Below are 18,610 nucleotides of genomic sequence, written 5' to 3' on the forward strand. Positions count from 1 at the left end.
TACCTTAAAGACACAATTCTTATTTGTCTTTAACTGCATGCTTTGACTGTGATCCTTCAGTGCACTCACTATGATTCTTTCATTCTTGCCCTTGGCCAATTTCTGTCACTTTTTAAGTTTAAATTTGTAAGTGGAAAGGTGGAGTAAGACTGTGCCTTATGGGATTTTACTAGTAAATTCCCATGGCTCCTTTTATTATTCAGTGGGAAAAGAAATCAGTCTCAGTTTTGGAGGGAAACAAAAGCAAAAGAAGTTATTCTGGTAATTGTTGAGGAAGATTGACATTGAGGTGCAATAATATATAGCCCCTGGTACACCTTGTAAAATCAAAAACTTCTTAAGGTGAGCATGTGTTGTCAAATTGCATCAACACCAATCCTGAGTTTCTAGTTATGTATGACATAATAATAAAGATGTGACTAGAGGAGGAACTTGAGTGCTTTTGAGTTAATACAGATCCAAGTCCACACAGCATCCTGTCAGACTTCAGTGGCTGCTAGTTGAAGTTCTCTAAAGGAAAACTTTTTGCTGAATGGTTATTAACTTCAAATTTACTTGTGAAATTTTTTAGTTGCTTCTAAAAAGCATAAACACAATGCTGCTTTTCATAAAAGCTTTTTAAGTAAGTCCTCATTATCTTATGAAAAATACATTCTTTCAAACCCTCTGACAGGGCTGGGAGGAATGAGCAACTTGCATACTTTTTCAAGTCTCTGCATAAATAAGAGCAGACAGCAAGAAGTGAGGGGCAAAATGGAAGTGCTTAGAAAAGATTGTAAAATAATTGCCATTATTAAACATGCATAGTTTAGTTTTGAATCTTCTCTATGGGAAAAACTAAGTGCCTGCCGATTTTTACAAATTTGAAGTGAAAATATGATTTTATTTAAAATTTTGAAAATACTTTCTCCCCAAATGAGCTCTATTTTTAACCAAAATTTCATATTAAAAGGTGAAAATGTGGCAATCTAGCTTCTGCAAGTAACAACACAGTGTGAGTTAGCAGGAAGCATGAAGTGCGGGGAGCCCTGAGCAGCAGCTACCAGAGCCTGCTTGGGAAGATGAGAAGCCACCATTGAGCCTGAAATCTGAGTAGTCTCCCAGATGGGGAAAGGAAAATGGTGCTTTTAGAGTCTCCTGCCTTCTGTTGCTGTCCCAGCTCCGTCTGGCTGTGGTTTTGTGGCAGCTGTGATGGAGAGAGATGCTTGCAGCATGGGAATCTTTGGAGCTGGAGAAGGCTGACTGGCACAGAGGAAATTGTGTGCATTTACCCTTGATTTGATCCACAACCAGTCTTAAATTATATAACAATTGTCAGAAAAATCTAATAGAAACATTAATTAAAATCATTAACAATTACATAAATGATTAATTTTTCTCTTTTTGGATGTTTCAGCAGACTGTAATGCTGGTCCTTAACCCCAGAAAAGAGAGGGAAGTGACATAAATCCTGGTCCTAGGGTCTCTGCTTTCTTTGTAGATCTACCATCTCTCCAGCCTTTGGTGATGCCTGACAGCAAGCCACAGAGGTGCAGGCTTATAGCAGATGCCTGCTAACTTCTGGAAAGGGGAGGCAGCCGGAGGCTTGGAGTTACCATTTAGTATCAGAGCTATAGACTGTAATTCTCTGCTTTTGAACATGTGAGTAGGCTTACTTGGTTCTTGCCATATTCCCTTTCCCTCCTTACTAGGGAGGCTATAACATCCTCCTAAAATGCAGTTTCTGAAAATGCTAGTACAGAAATAGTTCTTATGGTGGAAAGCCAGCCCAGCATCCCCATCCTGCTGCTGCTAGAATCTGCCTTCCCTGCTACCACAAGCACTGGGAGCTGCTGACTTAGACCTGACCTGGAGATTCAAAGCTAATCACATACCCTGCCTTTACAATGTGTGCTCCTCATTTTGCCTGATTGCTCTGACTGTGCTCCAGGAATCACTGCCAAAGGGGTCAAACTGGAGAGTGTGATCCTCCCACCACAATCCTGACAGTATTGAAGTCAGATCAGAAATCAGTCTGTAAGAGCTGAGCATTTAAAACTGGAGTGTAGTGATTGGGTGGCTGGGAATTAATCTCTCTTTCTGGTCTGAGGAAAGAGTTTAACTCTTGTTCTGTGTGGTCTGTTATCAGACAGATGGACTAATGGAAAGGAGCATTGCTGACCCTGACCTCGGTGTTGGGCAATGTTACGGAGCAGTGACATCACACAGCACATATGGGACAACCAGGGGATCAGCCCCAGCCAGCGTGGGACTGGGACACACAGGTCCTGCTTGACCAACCTGTTCTCCTGTCTCCTGACCGTGCCTAGTGGAAAGGCTGCAGATGTGTCTGCCTGCACTTTAGTAAAGCATTTGACCCTGTCTCCCCCATCATTCTCCTGGAGAAACCATCTGCAGATGGATGTGGTGGGAGTACACCTCACTGGGGAAAAACCTGCCTGTGTGCCTGGGCCCAGGGGGTGGTGAATGGTGCTGCAGCCAGGCACGGCCGGTGCTCTCCAGGGCTCGGTGCTGGGGCCAGGCCTCTTTCATATCCTTTTCAATGATCTGGAGGAGGGGATCGAGGGCAGTCTTACCAAGTTTGCAGACAACACTGAGCTGGGCAGGAGTGTTGATCTGCTGGGGAGTAGGAAGGCCAAGGGATCTGGACATGCTGGATTGAAATGCCAGATGTATGAGGTTCAGTGAGGTGAACTGCCGGGTCCTGCGCTTCAGTCACAACAACGCCACATTCACAAGTCTGTGATGTGTGATGCTTTTTCTTAACTTGATGTGCTGGTTCGTGTGCTATGCTGGTATGAGCTCTTTAAGCATGGATGCATGAGACAGGCTCTCAGGTAATTTGCACTGTGTCTCATACCTGCTGCTCCTTCTGTGCACAATATGAAATCTGCATTTGCTCTCCAGCTCTTTTAAGACAGTGCTGGTTTCATGGCTACAAATTATTCATTTATCTTCCTACTCTTTATACAGTCTGCTTAGTATGAAAACAGTTCTTGGCAGTGACAGTCTCCGCATCACATCCAATATCACAGAGTCCCAGGTGTGGTGTCATCTTTAAGTGCATTTTCAATACCTCTGTAAGGAATTCTTGCCAGAGTACTAAACCAAATCCTGTTGATGTGGGTGCATTTGTATTACAACGAAGTTCTCCCTCTTCTTCTCTCTCAATTTGGTTTCCTATTTCCCAAACCCAGTGCTGACATCAGGTACATGTATCTCGTCACATGGACAATGGCTCCTTCTCTAAGCTGAACTGTTCCTGTCTCAAAAGAATGGAGAATTTTGTGACTTACCCTAGGGCACTGCGGTGTAGCTGGCAGCGATAAAAAAAGCTACAGCAGGGAATGAAGGAAGGTCTTTTCTAGATGATGTTAAGTTCAGGATGTACTCACAATTGAGCTTTTGTTTGCTGTTGTTCTTTTTAAATAACTAAAAATTCAGGGAGTGTACTGGGGGAAGCCACTTCGGTATGTTGGGTGCTCATCTGTCCCGGAGGATGTGGTGTGAACAGGGTGGACAGTTTCCTTCTCTGTGCAGAACAGAGCAAGGATTGTCTGGGTATGAGAAAGGCAAAGCAGTGATCCTTCAGACCACGGCCTTGTTACTCTGTGCTTTTATGTTTGAAATCAGGAGATTCTTTAGCTCAGCAATTTGTACTGTGCTGTAAGACAAAATGAATGAAAAGTGCAGTCTAGGGAAAAGACTGAGGCTTTCTTGAGTTTGCACTGAGCTTGCCCCCTTGATATTTTTTTTTTTTGTTGGTTTAGTTAGTTTGTTTGTTTTTTTCCTGAGATTTGCTATTTCTGTCAAAATATGTAGGGAGGTCTGGGACTTTGTTTTCACACTTGGGAGAGACTGGGATTTGAAAGAATCCATGGATCACCGTTAATGTATATATACATTATGTATAATACAAAGCTGAATTTTTCACCTTTTGGCATAATGTATGGTTTGATTCTAACCACTGTGACATTATTCTTCTACTTCAGAATGATGCACGACTTTGGAGTTTTGGTAGAGGAGGGAATGTGTTTTCCTATGATGTTGCTGATACCAGCCTTTACTTGCGGGTGAAATCATGAGCAGAAGTCCTGGGTAGCTCGATCTCATTTGTCAGATTCCAAACTCCAGAGTGATGTCAATGAAAGGAGACATGGAACTAAATAACACCCTCAAATTACCTTGTGTATGTGCCTGTATTTATCAGTCCAGTGAGCAATCTCTCTCCCTCACACCTGAGGGTTACACTGCACTGCTGCTGTGGGGAGGTCCCACATCTCCACAAGCTGTCCACCTCTGCAGCATCTCTCCTCAGGTTTGTGTTCCTGAGGAGTGCTCCTGGCTGGTAGCTCTGCCTCAGGCCCTTCTTGTACTCAGTTCAAATGAGACAAGAAAGGACAGTGGAATTATTCCAGCCTCTTCCTTACTCTGCAGGGATTTTTAAAAATGTACTGTTTCACTTTTTTCTTCTAGAAGACTCCATGCTCGTTTTTCCTGTTTGCAGGGGTTTGGATTTGCTAAGCCAGTTCCCTTGCTGATGGGCACACCTTTTCCTGTTTGAAACACAACTGCAGGATACATATTCTATTTATTTCAGCATCTTTGTAAACCTCATTTCAGGAAGATGAGCTGTGGAGCTGGTGCTGGATGAGGAGTAAATGTGATGAATGGCATTTCCTACCCTCATGTTCAGGCAAGTATTCAGGTTTGTTTCATTTGCATGGAAGCAGAAGGGTATGAACAACAACTTGAGTGCTGCTTTCTCTTCATTATTCACCTTTTTAAGTCCCTATTTTGCTGTGTTTGCCTTTCCTATAATTACACATGTTCTTCTTACCTCCACGCTTTGGGTGTGCCTTGATAGATTCAGCTCCCGGTGTAAATTTTGAGTAACTGCGAGTTAAGTGGAGCTTTTATTTAGCTACAACTCTCTCACAGGTCATGGAGTTAGGGCAATATAAGCCAGAAATTAATCAGGAACAGTGTTCTGGTAGCTCTTGACCTCCCAGGGATAGATGCTGGTCCCAATGCCTTTCCTGAGTTATTGGCTTAGAGTTGCTCTATTTTACCCCCAGTACAGCATGACTCTGCTGCCTCTTGCCCAGGGCTGTTCCAATGCCAAAGGAGGGTAAAAGGAGGAAAGAGAGTCATGCCCTGGAAAACCACTGCAAGTCTTCCCATCATTAAACTCTGAGGTTTTTATCCATCTTTCTCACGTGACTTTTAAATTGGCCACAGCCAGTTATGTTGAAGGTGAGGCCATGCCCTGCATATTACACAGGTGAGTTCCAAACTGACAGATCTTTCTGGGGAACTTCCCGCAACAGCAAACACAGAGCAATGAGTGGATGAATGTTTTATTGTTGGGCTGCGTAATGCTATTATTGTGGCATGGACCAGGAGTATTTGATGTTGTGCTGGTCACTAATTCATATGTGAAGCCTCAAACATTGATCTGTGTGGATTAAATGCATACTGGAGATGTTTCCTGTGCTGTGCCACTTCAAATTCTCTCTTATGATTCAACACATTCAAAGCAAATAATTTTCTGTTTCCCATTTGCCAGTGAATGTGTGCCATTTAGTTTGTAATTGGAACACAGTATGCTGTGTGTGTCTCTGCTAAATCATGAAATGTGGTCCATTTTCTAAATTGCACAAGTATTTGTCACCTTTGTTTTAAAATGAGAGCCATAAATTTTATGGGGCATGTGAATATATGTATTAGTTTCCCCACACAGGTGAATAAGTCATACTGTAATCTGACATGGGCTTTATGATCCTGCTTAGGTTATGTTCTGTGCTAAATTTTGTCTGTTGCTTCTATATTTAGAATTGAGCTTTGATTTTTTTTTTTTTTGAGGAAACTAAAATATGGAAAAAGTAGGCATATGAAAAGGGCTGTGCTTCTACGTGTTTTCATAAGCCAGGAGATGCAATGAGCTGTGGCAATTTGGCATGCTGGAGGAGCTTGACAGTCCATTGCGTATTAAATATGGTACATATAAAAACTTTGATTTTACACAACTGTGGATCCATTTGAGTAATGTGTTTTCTAGGGAGTTTTTAAATACTTGTATTGGCTGAGCAAAGTCCTCTAATGCTTAATGGGGCATGACAGTGGCCTCAGCCTAGCTGTGATGCGGAATGTCAGCTGAGAGGGGAGACAGAAAGGGTTCTGTTCCTAATCTTATGGGGGATGAAATGTAAATGAATTAATGGAACAGAATTCCTTCACACTTCTGGAAATACATTATTTTTTTTTCAGGTCAGCAAACATTATGAAAACCTTACCATCTCTGCCTCTGAAGAAACACGGGGCCCTTCAAAAAGTGAGAATGAAACTTCTCAAAATTTTTCCTTTACTGATACTACCATTTTTCCTTGAATATGTGGGATGTTCTTGGGGTTTTTTGGTGGAGAAACTGAGGGAGGGAAATGGAGGCAATTTGCAAACAACGTGAGTTAACATGATAGGAGTTAATCAGAGTTCCTGTGCCAAGCCAGCATTAGTCAATAAAAGCACTGCTGCTCTTTCTGGGAGAATAAACATCTTTGTGCTCTTCAGCTGTCTCTGTATTTTTGTGGGGGAGGGGGGGAGAAAAAGGGCTCAAAGAAATGGTGTAGGATTTCAGTCTGCCTATTATTTGTAATATACATAGCATTTGTAGAGCACAGAAGATGGCAAAGCGCAGTGCAGGAAAAAGTGCCAATACAGAGTTGGAGTGGGGTTATCTGATGTACCTTAAAGATCTTTTGGTAAAATTTTGTCACAGTTGCTCAAAGAAATTGAATTTAGGCCACTGCCAAGAACTGTTGAAAACCCCATTTTGGGCTAGGATCCTTTTTCTGAGGTTAACTCAACAGGAGTTCTGTGAATTTGTGATGCAGGATTGAAACCAATGGGGAAAGGGGAAATAAGAGGAAATCTGAAAATGCTTAGAGTAGTTACTGGAGACAGTGTGGTTGGGAGAGTGACTGTAGAGGGATGAACCTCTCTTTTCAGTGCATTGGTCTGAGGGGTGCTAAACTGAGGTGTGGGCTGGTTTGCAGGAGCAATGGGAAAGCTGGCTGGACTAAGTACGAGGATTGCAGACAGATTGACCCTGATCTTATTTAACTTCTTTTCTCAAGGACTGAGCACATGGGTAGTGGGATCTTATCCTCAAGTGGAACTGTTGGTCTATTTAAAACATGACTCTGTGCTTACTGCTCTGGGTTTCACTGGCCTTACCTCAATATTCTTATTTATCAGTAAGAAACCAACTTGACCAGAAATATGGATACAAGATGTACTCTAACACTGACCACCTTTAGATCAGGATTTTAGCATGTGAAAGCAAGGTTTACTTTACACTTCAATAAAATGTTGTCAGCATCTTGTTCTGCCCACACCAGTGCATTTTATAAGATTCAGAGACAATTTCTGTCCTGTTCTATGTCTTCTTGTCAACAATAGCCACATTTTCACAAGAGATAGTCACTCAGCAGGTATTATTTTCACACAGACCAGTTTCCTGTTCATTGCTTCGGGAGTCATAGGGTGATTGTAATTTATGTCCATACTAAGGAGGCTTTACAGGGGATTTAAGCAGATTTAGCATAGATAGGACCAGACAAAACAATAATTTGGCTTCCATTTTTGCAATTATGAGAAGGATTTTTCTGAGCCAGGTGGCCAAGGAGTGGTGAAACCTACTCTCCTCCCTTATAAATTGAAGAGTTACCTCAGAGCACAAAGGTCTCATTAGATCTGTAAATTCAATGCCTTGATCTATCATAAATATTTTAAGACTAATATAGAGGAGGCTAGATTTCTTTTAGTATTTCACAATTTTATTTTAGCCTAGATTTTATTTCCCAATGGATGAAGAGTTGTTTACTTTGGAAATATCACAAGTAGTGGAATATTGAGAATTGAGCAGTCATTTTTTGATGCTTACACACAGACATCACCAAGATGCAGGGATGCTTACAAAATGCAATGTTCAGGTAGAGTGTCCAAGAGAAGTTGTTTGATTAAACCACAGTAACCAAAAGAAGGTGAGTGCATACCTAGACCATGAGTGCATAATGAGGGAGGCATACTAACTTTTGTCTTTGAAATGTATTGTATGATTCAGAGATACTGGAGTGTATAAATGACAGCACCTTCGTTAACTTAAAAACTGTATCTTCTGGATTCAACTCTGTGTTTCCAGTGCTAATTAAAAACAAATCCTTTGACTCCTGGAGAGTTTCTTTGAAGTGGTGCAGCTTAGAACAGGCTGTGGTTCTGAATTTCTTTCATTCTCATTTGCTTATATTGACAACCAGTATAAATCTGAAGGCAAAAAGTAAATTTGTTCTCCCTTTAATAGGACTACTCATGCAAGGGCACTGGGATTAGATTTTAAATTGGCACGTTTTAAACCTTTGATACAGTTACAGACTCTGTGAGCCATGCTCACCTTTCCTACAGCTAGACCCAGCTGGAAATTAGTTTTCTCCTTTGTCAAAATATTTTCTAATAAACATTTAACCTTTCTGCTAAAAACAGTGCAAAACACTCAATAACTAATATAGTTTAGCTGAAAATATACAGCTTTGTTTCCTCTTCTAGAGAAACAACACAGACAAACAAAAAGTAGCTAGGAAAAAGTAGACATCATCTGGGAATTCTGTTTAAAAGAAAATCTTGGGGAAGGAAAAGAAGAGGAAAGAAGCACCAGATGAGCAGTTTCACGCTTCTGATCACCAGTAAAGACATACCTCCTCTTTGCACCTCCTTCTTCACCTTCCTCAGGTTCCCTTGCATTGTCTCTTCCCTGTAAGTAAGAAAAGAGTTGAAGTGAGGTGGCAGATACATCCCTGCTGTTGTGGCTGTGAGAGAACTGCTCTTCCCTTGTGACTCTTGTGGTGATGATCAGGGAGGCCAGGGCAGGTGCCCTGAGCATTCTGCAAGGAAGCAAAGTGCATCAGTCTCTGCTGGGTTTTTCAGGGGTTTGCGTGTCTGGATGTGTTGTCTCTGGAAGAGATAAGTGAACTTCTCTCTGTGAACAAGGGTGAGCAGAGGCTGGAGGTGGTTTTGTGTGGCAGGGAACTGTGTGGTCATGAAATGGCTTGATTTTCACACTGTATCCTGGGTGTTTGGGTCTTCAGTGTCTCCAGGTTAGGACTGGAGCTTGTATTTAAATAGCAGTGGCCAGATATTTAAAAAAGATGTTTTCAGTATGAAACCTTTTTTTAGTGACAGTATTGTAACAATCTAGGCTTTAATATTGCTTCTCTTGGGAGATATTGGCAAGGAATTGCTGATGGTACTTTATAATCATTGCTATGCAAACCAGCATAAATGCTACTCCTGCAGGCACCTGTGTCCTTCAGTCTCAGCAAGAATAGATCAATGCACCATGCAAGATGAGGAGGGCTGTGGAAAGCCAATATGCAGGTCTGGGACAGAATGAGACTTCTGAGGCAGTAGAATAGGGAAAGAGAGCATACAAATAAGGAGAAACTCCCCTTTGAGGTGATATGCAGTCCCTGTCAAAAATAAGTTTCAGACTTCTGCTGAGACCAGTGAGTGAAATGAATTTAAGGTGCAGAAGACATGACCAGAAGGCAGAACAGCATCAAGATTTCTGGGTTCTTTAGCTAAGTTTGCCATTGACACTATCATAGTTGCCCAGCTGAGCCTGTTCTGACTTTACATCCTTTGAATAATTAAAAAAAATCAATATATAATCTGCATTCCCCTTCAAGACTTATGCAGTTTGCAAAGCCCTCTGGGATCTGCTGGAAGAAGGGGACAAGAATGCCACACACATTCTGTTGGTTCCTCTGGTGGCAGGGTATATTCAGAGCAGGTGGGATTACCAACTTACTGGTTCATTGTGGAGGTATTTGCTCAGTAATGAATGAGGCAGAGGAACAGACTGAGAATTCTGCACTCCAATACCCCACTGAGTGTGCTCACTTGGTAATGTGGAATGTCTGTTCTCTTCAGGGGTGTAAAGTACACCATCTCAATGCAGAAAAACAGACCTTTTAGAAAACTGGGCCTCTAGAAACAAGGGAAATGGAGAAATGGAGAATTAAATCAAGCCAGTTATTTCCCCCTCAAATGAAGAGTGATCTCTCCTTGCAAATTATGAGAAGCATGAAAGATAATGCAGCAGCTGGGGACTTCTGCATGGGTTGAACTGGAAAAAGGACAACTCGCAGCAGCCAGTGCATCCCAGCAAAAAGGTTGCTAATAATCACATCCCTGCATCAATCAAGAGCAGTAGAAATTAGGGAAGTAAGGAAGAAAATAAAAGTCAAAAATCTTCCTTATATCTAATGAAGACCTCCTGGATATGTGATTTCTGTTGGGATCTTCTAATGCATCCAGGTTCATTCTCGGTGCTGCAGCTGTTACAGATCACTATTGCTTTGGTGTGCAAAGATAATGCCTAAGCTGGGTTTCATAGTGTGAGGACTGCAAAGAAGTACAGTAAATAATCTCATCCTCCAAAACCTATTTTGATAAGGGTAGAACAAAACTATCTTTCTCTCCAGAATTTACCTGGCACTGCTGATGTTAGAGAAAGAAGGAAAACTAGAATAACAGGCCACACTGTCAGTGACTACTCTATTCTTTATAGAAATATGTGCCAAAATAAAATTTTTTTAAATGAGCAAACACTTAATCTTGGTGTCTGCTTACAGTTTGACTTCAAGATGATTTGATCCAATTCTTCATTTAATTATGTCAGCTGCCTCCAGGTCTCCCTGACCTTGTGTGTGTGATGTGGAAACAGGTGACAATAGCTGCTAGGGGCTATGGCTGTCGATTCTCCCTTTAGTGAATTCATTTTAGGTGTCTGTAAGAATTTATTTTGGATTCTCATGCACTGCTTCATTTTTAATGAGGATTGTGAACTTGGGTTAAAGAGGAACTTTCAGATATTTTTATTTTGGTGCTGAGAAACTGGACATAAGATGGTAATGTGTGCTTGCAGCCCAGAAAGCCAACCTGCATCAAAAGGCCATCAGGTCAAGAGAGGTTAATCTGCCCATTTGCTTCTGCTCTCTGAGACCTTTCCTGGAGTATGGTGTCCAGCTCTGGAGCGCCCAGCCCAGGAAAGGCACGGACCTGTTGGAGCAAGTCCAGAGAATGGCCACAAAAGTGATCAGAGGGCTGGAGCACCTCTACTGTGAGGAAAGGCTAAAACTGTTTGGTTTGTTCATCCTGGAGAAGGGAAAGCTCCAGAAAGGCCTTACTGCAGCATTTTAGTACATAAAGGGGATTTATAGGACAGGAGAGACTCGTTATCAAAACCTGTAATGACAGGACAAAGGAAATCAGTTTTAAACTAAAAGGGGATATTTTATATTGAGCATAAAGAATATTTTTTTTTTTATTATGAAAGGGGTGAGACACTGCCAAGGTTCCCCAGGGAAGATGTGGATGCCTCATAATTGGAAGTGTTCCAGGCCAGGTTGGATGGAACTTTGAGCAACTTGGTCTAATGAAAAGTGTCCCTGTCCATGGCAGGCAGGTTGGAATCAGATGACCTTCAAAGGTCTCTTCCCATCCAAACCATTCCATGATTCCATGAAATATTCCTATTGAGGGCAATGGGAAAGGGAGACAAAAATAAGGGAGTTGAAATCTGTTGTAGAAAGGAATATAAAGGGGAAATGAGCATTACTTTCAAGAGCTTTGCCTTAGTGGCTGCACAAATAAAAAAATTCTTGGAAGAAAAGGAAGTCCTGCTCCCTGTTCCCTGGAGATGCATTTTGCTGCACCTGTGGACTTCCATCTTTTAGGCAGAATAGGAGGAGGCTAAAGAAGAGAAACTCCTAGGGTTTTCTTTGTGAGGTCTAGCAAGGAGAAAGAAGTAGGCAAGCAAAAGCAAACAGAAAAGGCAGCTGAAGGTTCAGCCAGCAGTACTAAGAGCAGTGTTACATTGCAGGTGTGTGTGTAGCCACATCTGCAGCTGCCAAATCTGGTGAGCAAAGATTTCATCCCTCTGGTCTCAGCTCAGCCAACTCTGCTACAGGTTTTTATTTTTCTGGTATGCAGGGAGCACATATCAGTTGTTTTGCTATCTAAAAAAGGAGAATTCTATTCTGGCAGGTGTGGAAATTGAAGTCCAAGACCTAAAGGAACACTGATTTGAGAATTAGAGGTATTAAATCACTTCAGCTGCTGCAGGGAGACATGTAACCTCAGTGTGAATGGGGTTGCTTGAGCTCCCTCCTGTGTCTGCTTGTGTGATAAAGGTGAGACTCAATGAGAGACCTGAGCAGGAAAAACTCTTTAGTTGCCAGCTTAAAGTACTTCTGAATCTCCTGTGCTGGTAATGCAATGATGAAGAGAATAGGGAGGAAAGTCTAGCAGGAAGAATAAGAAATATTCTGCTCAGTCTGGGAGGGGAAAAGTTAATTGCAACATAAAAATGCTATTATGGTGGTAATGAGAAATCCACTTGTGGAAAGCAAAGTGTCAGGCTAAACCTGCTATTTCTAAAATTTACTCAATAATTCAGGGTTTCATTTAATAAAAAACCTTGTTTAAAAATTCTTATAAGAAAAATTTAAACATTTAAAGAGAATATTACTTCTCTTAAGGTATTTGCAATTTTTTTTGGTCTCTCTCTTCTGTGATTTTCACTGAGACCAGAAATCTCAGTATTTCAGAATTTCAGATCAGTGGTCTTTGAAGATGATATTTTAACCCTGCTTTGTTCCTTTTTCCCTTCAGTATATTATAGAATACTGGAATGAAAAACTTCCAGCTGATTTATTTTTCTCTGTTTCTATGTTACTTCATTGTTTCTTTTACCCCATTGTCAAGCTTCCCAGACTGAAAAAGTATTGAAGAGGTGCAGTGTGAGGAAAGGGGAAACACACACATTCCACAATGGAAAATGAACAAAGCAACCTAAAATCTTTAGTTTCTCTGGGTTAAACTGCAAAAATGTAGAAATTTAGAAAGGAGGAAAGAGAAGGAGATCCTTTCCTTCCCTCAAAATAAGAAAAGTGAACTTGAGATGCTGTGTGGCCAAATGAAGGCCTTGTTTGCCTTTAAGTTTCTCTTATTCCTCGAGGTACCTTGTGAGCCCTATGAGAAGCTGCCATTCCTTTCCACCAAACCTTGCTTTCAAGGATCAACTACTTGTAACTTTGAAATTATTTTTGAACAGGGGAGGGAAAAAACCAACTCAAAAAGGCAACTCTATGAATGGAGAGCATTCACAGAGAGGGATAAATTTGGGTCCATATGCTCCCAACCTGTTAGGTTTTTTTTTTTTTTTTTTTTTTTTTTTTTTTTTTTTTTTGGTGTGTTTTTTTTTTTTCATCCAGGTCTGATTTGGTGTGGTCCTGTTGCCAGCCAGAGGGCAACTGAGTGGGGTCAATAACAAGGTGTGGTCATCAGTCTCTTAACTGGCCTAAGACAGAAATTCCTTGGTATCAAACTTACCTTTCTCAGTTCCTTAAAAAGGACACAATAGTTCCAGCACAGGCACTGTGATGAGCAGGAGAGTGGACACTTCCTGTGGAATTTATATCTGTATAAAGGGGTAGGAGGTGTAGGATAGCCAAAGCCCTGTTCAGAACTTTGCCTTTGATATGGTGAGGCAATTTCAGATCTATTTTACAAATGGAAAACTGGGAAAGAGGTTTTAAATTCCAGGGGAAGGGAAATCAATGCTGGTTTGACCACTAGAACTGCCACATTTCTCTCTGTTTGAACTACAGTCAACCCCTTCCAGATTAATAGTCATAATAGAGCCTTTGAGGTTTTATCATACCATCTGATCTGATCTAACCTGTGATTGTGAAGATGAAAGGTTAATCCTTAGGGCCATCTGCTTTCCTTTACCTTTTCTGTCTGAATGCATTTTTTCTTTGTCTTGCCTGCCTACTTTTGGTATGTCTCTTGCTGTCTTGTAACACTAATCCTGGTTTACATCTGACTCTGTGCAGAGGATGCAGCCTCTTTGAGCAGCAGCTGCCTATTCAGAGATGCTTGCAAGTTTCCTTTAGTATTTCCTCTCTTCTCCTGGCAACTCCTCTCAGTATGATTTATGAATTGCAAGCATAGCTGGGGGTGATGTGAAGTATCAACACCTCTGAATTCCAGTGAACAGGAGCTGGGTAATTAATAATAACAAACCAGGAGCGCTGGCTTTGCATGGAGATCACGTAGCAGAGAAGGGTTGTTCTGTATTCTTTGGGAATGGGGGAAGAGAGTCCTAACCCTTCCCCATGCTGTTAAATCTCCATGTCATTTTCCTTGGATAATTAAGTAATTGCAGCCTTTCAAGGAGAGAGACTCCCTCCATTTCCCCTGGTAGCTTGCAGATGTAGTACGCGCACCTTGCGGCAAATCAATGCTAACGATATTACCGTGCGTTAACGCAGCCACCGAGTGGAGGAAGCCCAAAGAAAAATGTCCAGCCCTTGCAGATTGCATTATGAGCATCAGGATCTTTTATGCAGCCGACTTATTAATTGCATTTTCATTTGTGTCCCTGAATTTTAACCCTTTTGAGATTGCTCCTCTGCTTGTGAGGGTCGCTGAAATAGCCAAGTGTTGGGCAGATTCAGAAAAGGGAGAAAAGACAAAGGTGGTCTCTGCAGTGCTGCACTGGAACCTGGACATCTGCAACAAAGCTAAGGAATAGATTCAAACAACCAACAAAAGAAGGAAGCTGTTAAATCACTTGGTAGAACCCAGAATGAATACACTCTGTGTTGGAGTAACAAATGTTGTGGTCAGGTGGTCTTTCAAGGGAAGAGGTTCCCTTGAACCTTCCCAAACCTTTCAGGTTTTTTGCTTCTCCACCCTTTGCCTGTGACAGATTTTGCATTGCAATAAATCTCTGTGCAGGTTTTTCCTCCTCCTTCCCCAGATGAACTCCCTGATTTGCCCCAATACATTTCTAGTTTGTGAAGATCAATCTCCTTAACTGTTCTCATTTTCAGTCGGTCTTGAAAACAACACACAAGTTCCCTGCTTTCAAGTCATAACAAACTTCAGAGAGGGGATCGTCTCTTTGCTGCATTTGCAGGCCTTTACCTGGCGCCTGACAGGAACACTAGGCATTGCTAAAGTTTCAATTATTTTTAATTTAGTAATTGGCATTTTTATCATGGAAATACATGCAGCTGTGATGCCTGGCCTTTGCCAGTCAGAATTCATGATACTGTGTGCATTATTCTCTTTGTGGGGATGGTGTTATCTTTCCTAATTTCCTTTGGTGGTGTGAAACTTCAGTTGGTCCCCTATAAGTTGAAGCTATTGGCCAAGATATTCTTGCAAAGGCTGTAAAAGCTGCCACTTAATTCTCTCCTACTTCCTGTCTTAGAGCTGCTGGGAGCACACATTTGCCTGAGACTCTCCCCTTCAGAATGTTTCAATCTCTGTTTACATGATACTTGATTTAACCTGACTCCTTTTAGGAGTTAGTTATTGCTGATTCAGTGCACAGGATATCTGAGGACTGCCAAGACTGGCTTGGTAAGAAACACCTGCCTACAGCCAGCTACCTACTGCTGTAATTTTGTGTTATTTTTCTTTATTTTCTTCTTGATTTGTTTATTCTGTGTTAAGTATACAACCTTTGCTTCATGTTGACTAGTATAAAGTTTTTCCTCAGTGCTGTAGTTCAATTTCTCTCTTGTTTGGGTCTCTTCTTAAAAGAAGGGAAGGAAATAGCCATAGGTGAGAATCTTAAAAGGTGGTGTTTGTTGTGGAAGAGAAAAGAGCACCAAGCTGTTGCAGGTTCAACATCCTCCTGTGAAGTCCCACCATCAAAGCTGGGGTTGCTGCCAGACTTGTTTCTCTCTAGCTTGCTAAGAAAATTCTGCCTTTGTGCACTCACACACAGAGAAATGACTTTGTGTTTAGCTTGGAGAGAGGAGAAACAACACCAGCTCCTTCGCCTTCTAAGTCTATCTCAAAGAAGGAAAGGGAAGAGTGGAAGAAGGAAAGATTTGTCTGGAAGAAGGAAAAAAAATAGAAAAAGGTAACTGGGGAGGGAACAGAGCCTTAGAGAGAGAGAGAACTGTTGCTGTGTCACTGACCACATCAACTTTGTTCTCCCAGTGTGTGCTCTGTGGGATGGGAAAAGGCACTTAGTCATTTTTTGGTCTTGTTTCTGCAGGAGTGGAACAAGCATAGGGGAGGCTTTGTGTTCACAAAGATTGTCTTTGCACAGCAAGGCAGTATTTGCACTCTGCCTTTTGGTGGCTGTAAAGCCAATCCTAAACTCTCTTAGGCATGAGGCTTCAATAACAGCCAGAAATGAACAGCTGATGACAGGTGCACAAAATTTCTAACAGTGAGGAAGATTCCTTTTCTTCAGGGAACCTTTGAGACTGAGACATACCTTCGGACAGGAAGGGAGATGAGGGTCTTTTAGTCTTTCTGAATCAATGATTTAATGAACAGTAGCCACATTTCTGGTTTTAATCAGCTTTTCTCCAAATGGGGTATCTCAGTACTCATAGAGTATTCTTAGATATTGTAACATCTTAAGCCATTATTCGTCCTCTCTTCATAACGTGTGGCATAGTTGGACCCAGCTTTTAGATGAGCTCACTGAATTCAGAAGACGAAGAGGGGCTGAAGGTTTAAATGTCCTGATCCAGAGCTCTCTAGGTAATGCTAAGGAGCCTATTTCCAAAAACTTGGCAAATGCTTCTGAAAGTCCAGTATCTCACTGTGGTTCTAAATTATCTGAAATCTGGGAGATGGGGAATTCTGTATTTCTGATTGGAATCGCTAAGATAAAAATATATGGAACCTTCAACATACAGTGAATTCAACACCGTGAACATGTGTGCTGCACAGTTTATCTTTGTATATGCTGCAAATCTGTACACTCATTCCATTCTGATAAGCTCTTTGGCATTCCTGATGATGCTGATTATCAGCAGAAGGAGATTTTCTTATCTTAGCTTTAAGATGAACAACAAAACTCAACATTAACTAGAAACATGATTTTAAACCTGCTGAATTTCCCCAGAAAATTGAAAACACTCCTGCCTGCTCTGTGTCTCGCCAAGTCTCTTACCTGCACTGTGCAGGTTAGGTAACTTTTGGGCAGCCTTATCAGTGGGTGTAGAGAGTGCAGCTGTCTAAGCATCCCTGAATGAAAGGGGCTCTTCTGTCTCCCACAAATACGATGTTCAGATAGATAACGTTGAAAGGAGGAATGCAGTCAAGTTGGTCACCAAACCTGACATGGTGTCTGCTCATGCTGGTGAGCCCGAGGTGAGATTGTCAGAAGGAGCTCTTCACTCTGCTAAGCCTCTACCTGCTGCAGTCCCAGTGTGGCCTGTGGCTCCCTCTCCTGCTCTGGGGCACTGTGTCAGTGGCGTCGATCAAAGAGACCGTGGTGCTGTGATGCAGTGAGGGGATCCACTTTGTGAAGACCATGTTCCAAGATCAGCTGAGATCAAACGCCCTGCCACTGTCCCTTGATCCAGGTTGTGTAAAAAACCTCACTTGGTATGCTGCTATGTGGCTCCCGTGTTGCTTGCTGCTGGACTCCCATTTCATCGTTCAGTGCAGAAACCAGGCTCCCTCTTGCAGCATCTGCAGTTGTCTGCAGCCCCTGTTCAGGAGCTTTGCAGCAAGTCTGTCAGTGCCACGGGCCTGCTGTGCTTCAGAGTCAGACTGTCTGCTGCACACCAATGGCTGGCTGTGCTCAGAGAAAATCTGCCCCATAACTGGGGTAGTACTGCACCAGCAAAAATGGTCGAGGACCTGCCTGCAGCTGACATTTTGTCTGAGGGTACAGGGATACTTCAGCTTTTAATGATTTTTGTTTAGGTAGAGTCAGGCTTTTCCTTGGTAAACACGACAGCATTATCACAGAACTGCTTTGTTTTCCAGTGACTGGTCTCACACATAATAAATAGGTTAAAGTTAACTGGAGCAAGCATTGATTTTTCTTTTAGTATGTGTGGGATTTCCTCCCTTGGGAGGGCTTGAGTAGTGCAGGAGACCTTCAGGGGGGAGGATATCAGTGTGTGAAAAGAGTGCAGGGTATCTGGGACATTAATTTCTTTCCCCCTTCTCTAAATTTTCCTCTTATCATCTCTTACCTAACTCTTCTTCCTTTCTTTCATGTTCCAGCACCTACTCAGAAATTTCCTGAGGGCATAGTGACTGGGAGACACTCTGGGCCTCCAGGGAGTTCTGGGTGTGCGCAGTCCTGCAGGAGGAGAGGGACATGGAACAATGATAGGCAGAGCTGGGCGAAACAGAAGGGTTGAGGTACTGGAGAGCAGGTCTACAATCTACAGCGGAAGCCGTGATGATGAAGTTATTGATATGTGTGATAGAATTTAACATTTCATGATTATTTTTTCCCACATGAAAGTCACAGAATAGGAAAGGAGAAAAAAAAAGAAAACCCCAAATAATCAATGCTGCTTTTGAAGGCTTTGGCAATTGCCAGGCTCTATTTGTTTCTTTCTTTAGATAGTGTCATTAGTCTTCTTCCATCCAAATCACCCCCTCCAAACAAACATAACTCCCCCAATTGCTTTTCTCTCCTTAACTGAACTCAGCTCCCCTCGGTTATAAGCATGTTCTGCTACTTTGTATTTGTGCCACAATTTGC

Source organism: Anomalospiza imberbis, chromosome 8 (assembly GCF_031753505.1).
Source record: "Anomalospiza imberbis isolate Cuckoo-Finch-1a 21T00152 chromosome 8, ASM3175350v1, whole genome shotgun sequence".
Classification (NCBI taxonomy): domain Eukaryota; kingdom Metazoa; phylum Chordata; class Aves; order Passeriformes; family Viduidae; genus Anomalospiza; species Anomalospiza imberbis.